Source organism: Lutra lutra, chromosome 10 (assembly GCF_902655055.1).
Source record: "Lutra lutra chromosome 10, mLutLut1.2, whole genome shotgun sequence".
Taxonomy (NCBI): Eukaryota; Metazoa; Chordata; class Mammalia; order Carnivora; family Mustelidae; genus Lutra; species Lutra lutra.
Genome location: NC_062287.1, coordinates 109,153,308 through 109,159,067, shown reverse-complemented (window position 1 = coordinate 109,159,067; position 5,760 = coordinate 109,153,308).

Here is a 5,760-nt window from a genome sequence, read left to right as displayed (position 1 = left end):
CCCCTCCCGCTCCCTCTTTTAATTTAAAGTGACAACCCCGAGCGCTCTCTCCGCTCCCGGGAGCCACGCGCCGCTTCCGGGGTCTGAGCCCAAGATCCCCAAGCGCACCCGGCAGTCCCGGGAGGTCGCCCGAGGCCGAGCGCAACCCCTCACTTCCCAGGTCGGGGGACGAGGGTCGGCTGGGGGATGTGCTCTCCAGTGGCTTTAAGAGTACTGGACGCAAAGTGGGCAGGCCCGGGTTCCAGCCCCAGCCTGCGGCGCCCCAGGTAATCCTATTCCCTTTCTGGGCCTCAGTTTCTTTTTCCGTAAAACCGGCCTGATACTGCGCGCCTCCTAGACACCGGTGAGAGAACAGGTGGAACAGCGGGAGGTTTCCCAAGGCGCTGAATGGATAATCACCCCTCCCAACGTAACTGGGCTTTTGGGCAGGCCAACATCATCTCCATGCTCACAATGACCTAATGGGGTCGTGGTCACACCATTTTTTACATGAGCCGACAAGCTTCAAAGAGGTGCAATGACCTTTCCAAGGTCACAGAGCCAGAGGTCAGAGCCAAGACTTGAACCTACATCTGTGTGATTTCAAAGCCCATGATCTTAACCTCTTAGAGGTCGTGCTTTCCTCCCAAAGGGATGAATGAATCATTCAGGAGCTATTTATGACGCCCCCGCTGGACTCTAGGCAGAGTGCCAGGTGTGGGCGATCTTCCTTGTTCCCAGAACAGGGGGACAGGTCCCCACCCTACCCTCGCAGTCTGGCAGGGAGGCACACATGCATCAGGAGGGGCCTGGGTGTGTGTGGGAAGATGCCACCTGCGACGGCACAGTGATCAAGAGAGCAGGCCTGGGGGCACCTGGGAAATCCTGCAGGAGACCCGGAGGACCTGGTATGAGGTGAAGAAGAGGGGAGAGCATCTCAGTGGGGAATACGTGTGTAAAGGCAGCTGTGGTTCCCAGATCATCTATCTGGGCTTTTGGGGCTGAGAGTAACCTGTGGGCACTGACCTCTCAGTAGAAGGCGGGTCTGTGCTAGGGCCCTGGGGTGGCTCAGTGGGTTAAGCCTCTGCCTTCAGCTCAGGTGGTGATCTTGGGTCTTGGGATCAACTCGGGCATCCGGCTCTCTACTCAGCGGGTTGCCTGCTTCCGGGCCCCGCCTGCCTCTCTGCCTACTTGTGATCTCTCTCTGTCAAATAAATAAATAAAATCTTAAAAAAAGAAGAAGAAGAAGAAGAAAAAGAAGAAGAAGCTGGGTCTGTGCTGGCTTTGTGGAGAGAGGACTTAGCCTAGAAAGCAGGACCCTGGAGAATCAGGGATGCAGCTTCACCGGTACCCACGGGGGGCGCCCTCGTTTTCCGCTCGCTTTCTGGATAGGACCTGGGGCCCGGACTGTGGGCTTTCATTGCCGTTTCTCATTTAACTGACTCTTCACAGCCACCTGCAGCTTTGGAATGATTGAACCCATTTTCCATGGAACATCATCAGCCTAAGAATAGTATCTTCTTAGGACATCAAAGCCTGAGGGAATGACAGGGTTCCTGGTTTGGGAGGGAGTGATGAGTTAGACACGCCATCAGCGCATAAAAGGGCAACGCTGATGTGGGCTTCTATGAGAGAAGCAGAAAGCAGTTGAGGCTCGTCGGGTTCTGGGGGCTGATGCAGGAACTGGAGTGAGCTTGGAAGGAGCTCTTGTAGATTTCATGCGGAAAACCCCTCCCTGAACAGAAGAGCGGGAGCACTCACTGTGCACCGATGTCAGGGGGCTGCGAGTGCCTGTCAACAGCCATGTGTGTAAATGCCTGGGGGCATAGTCACGTGGCAGGTGCACAGCAAAGGGAAAGAAAAACTTTGGTCCTCTGCAACAAGGTGGGTGAATTTCACCGGCAGGTGATGCTGAATAGTGCTTATAATGTTGAGTCAAAGAAGCCAGACACAGAAAACAGAGCGGAATGATTTCATTTATAGAAAGTAAAAAAAAAACAAAACAAAACAGGGAAAACTACTCTGTTGTGAGCAGTCAGGATGGTGGTTACCACAGGGGTTGTGGCTGGAAGAGACCCGGGGGGTGTCTGGGGTGCCGCTCCTGTCCTGGCTTTGAGCTCAGTGTTGGCTCCTGGGTGTGTTCACTTTGTGAAACTTCCCAGCATTGGCCACTTAGATTGTGTGAGTTTCTGCACACACCATCCGCTTCTGCGCACAGAAACAGAAGTACCTCGTTTGACTGCCCACCATTCTGGAAAAAAAAAGCCAAACTTCTTTCTGTGGTCCATACGGCCTTGCTGGCCTCTCTGACCTGTCGTGCCGTCCTCCTCCTCACCCACTGATCTCCCACCTCTCAGGCCTTCTGGTGTTCCTGACACCTGCCAAGCCATTTTCCACTTCAGGGAGTCTCACTTGCTGGTCCCTCTGCCTGGAAAGCACTTTTCCTGCTCTTGCCAAGGCTGCCTCCTCTATCCCCTAAACACTGCCCTAAAGCAGTCACCAAGAGGCCCTCCTGACTACCCCACAGGGAGTTCTCCGCCCCACAGCATGTCCTTTATTTCCCTGAAAACACCAGCCAAAATCCGCAGTTATTTTATTTATGTGTTTACAGTTAATTTTCTGCATCCCCCACTAGACTAATAATCACAAACACATGGCACACTAACTATTTGCCAAGTGCTCTTCTAACATTATATTAAGGCATTGAGTCCTCATCCCAAGCCCATGGGGAGATACTATTCTTAGGCGGATTTTACAATTGAGGCAGCTGGGGCTCAGAGAGGTTATGTAGCTTGCTCATGGTCACACAGCTGGAAAGCAGCAAAGCCGGGGCTTGAACCCAGGTAGCCTGGCTCCAGAGTCTCCGCTTAATTCTCCACTTTGACAATTCTGCCTGTCTTCATCCTTATAGCCTATCTGGGACAGTGCCTGGCACACAGTAGGTACTCGATAAGTGCCATCAGCACATAAACAGGCAATGCTGATGTGGGTTTCTACGAGAGAAACAAAAAGCAGAAGTTGAGGCTTTATGTGAATAAATCAGAGCTCTTCAGACTCCTTCCCACCACACTCCAGAAGCCAAGACCACCCCAGAAGAACCTTCCAGTTCTACCTGTGAGTTCTGGAAAGTTCTCTGGGCTCGGTCTCAGTTATCCCACTCCCTTCCATAAACTGGGATCATTTGCCCCAATATCACCAACTGTTGGGAGGATTTCATGGTGTAACAGCCAGGAAAACACCTTGCACAATGTCAAGTAGTATGTGAATTCCAGTTCTGTGTTATTATTTCAAAGAAAATGCAGGGGCAGGCGGCGGCAGCTGCTCCCGTTTGCGGAAGGCTTGCTGCGTGTCGTGCACACCCTCCTTTAATGGCCCCCCAGCCTTGTGAGGTTCGTCCCCAATTTATAGATGAAGACACTGAGCTCGGAGAAGGGAAGCTTCTCACCCATGATGGGAATTTAGGTTCACATCTGCCTGTCCTCAGAGCTCATGCCCAGGGGCATTGGGCCCTCGGAGGTAACAGGTCTCAAATGAAGGGCACAGATCAGCCAGCCAGGGCTTGGGAGAGAGGTGCTGGGTTCCCTGCCAGAGCCCCCAAACTGGCTGGCCAGATTCATGCCTCCTATTTTCTTATTCACTCTGTCATACCCCAAGGCAGATGGGGAAACTGAGGCTTAGAGAGCAGGAGGAGAGTCACGCCGTGAGTGAACAGCAGGTGGGGTATGTGGCACTCTCTCTCTCCACCCCACCTTGCAAAGCTCAGGCCCTTTAGGGTGCCTGGCATACCTCACACCGTTTCCCAGGCTACCCACCCCTGGTTCCCTCTTGGCCACACTCTCTTCCTTCTCTGGCCTCTTCAATCTCAACCTCACCTTTGCTGTGACCAACTACAGGGCTGGTTTAAGGGAAGAAGGGAACCTGGGGAGACCAGCAGGGACCCCAAGGCCCCAGAGCTGGGTGAGGTGTGGGGGGACCCGGTCAGCACTGTGCTTGGACCCGGACCCTTCGTCCCCTCAGCACCAGCAGCCCCTGGGTCTGGGGGTGGGTGCCAACACAGACAGTGGCCAGGACGTTGGGGGATGGGAGGTGTGCAGAGTAAGCAACAGAGGAGGGGGCAGAGCTGGCGGAGGGGAGGGGTGCTGAACAGCAGGGGGAGGCTGGGCCCCTGAAGTGGGAGGGTTAGTCTTAAGGCTCTCACAGCCATTCTGGTGATTTGCAAACTCTATGAAACAAATCAAAGGGATCCGTTCCCCTTGAAGCCAGAGCTTCCCCCCAGTCCTGGGGTTCTGGGAAACAGAGTGTGAGGTTCCACCCATTGAGGTCCGTGTTTTGGGGTGCCCAGGTTGCAGCTGAATAATGACCCTCCAACATATCCAGATCCTCAACCCCAGGCCATGAGTGGTTCCTCACACCGTAAAAGGGAAGCGCATGTTGCTTGTGTGATTAAGTCAAGGGGCTTGTAATGACAGCGTCTGTGATTACTGTGAGCCCAGGGTAATCACAAGGGTCTTCACTGGGGAGGCGGGAGGGCCAAAGCTGGAGACTAGCGGAGTGACAAGAGACCACGGGATGCGGGGCCATGAGCCAAGGAATGAGGACAGCCTCTAGCAACAGGAGAAAAGCTAGGAAATAGATTCTCCCCTCAAGCTTCCAGAAGGAACTGACCCTGCTGAGGTCTTGATTCTCGCCCTGTAAGACCCATTTCAGATTCCTGACCTTGAGAACGGGAAGAGAATAAATTTCAGCCCCGATTCTGTGGTAATTTGTCATAGCAGCGTTAGGAAACTAAAGCACCCAGGTGGGTCTTGAGTAAGCAGCTTCGGGAAGGCCAGAAACAGGGGTGGGGGACGGGGGCACAATGCCCTCTGGGGAGGAGTCTGGGAGGAGGGCTGGCTCGGGTGTGAATCAGTCCCCAAGATGCTGCGGGCCTCTCCCTGCAGCACATATTTTTCTGGGGGGGCCGGGACCCCAGGCCTGGCCTCTTTCTTATCTACCTCCTTCCTCGTCAGCTTGCAGCTGGAGATCTTGGAGGAGGAAGATGGAAACCTCATTTCTAATAGCTCCCATACCTGGCCACCCTGGGATCGTGTTGCTCAGCATAGTGACAGATGAGTGTGGCCTGTACCCTGGCCGGGGGCTCTACTTGCCGCCTTCGTGGACCGAGGAAGGACAGAGCTAGCCAAGGGTCTTCCTGTCCCGCAAGGTAGACATAACCATGAAAGAGGCAGATGGGGCCCTGGTCTTACGCTCTAGTGGTGAAGACAGGAGATAAACGAGCAAACCAATAAGGAAATGAGATGCTTACAAACTTTGGTAACTCTAATGAAGGCAATAAAGCAGGGTGATATGACAGAGAGGGGGTAGGTGGGCAAGGAAGGCTTCTGAGGAGGCAACATTTGAGCTACACCTCCCGTGCTAGGACTCAGGGACAGTCCAAGCAGAGGGAACAGCCAATGTCAAGGCCCTGAGGCAGCAGGGAGCTTGGTGAGCTGTGCAGGCGAGGACCCGTAGCTTCAGGTGGTGGTGAGGAGAGACAGATCAGCAAGATGCGCCGTGGCAGATCTGGGGTGACAGGATCAGGGACCACCACTGGGGTCAATTTTCGTGACTCCTTTTCTGGCCACTCTGTGGAAGAGGGATGGAAGAGAGTTTGAAAGCTCTCGCGGGATTCAGGTAGAGCAGGTGAGAGCTTGGAACAGAGTTTTACCAGGAAGAGGAATAGACAGATTTAGGGTCTCTTGGGGGCACGACAACCAGTTAGGAAGAGGAGACGCTATCGTT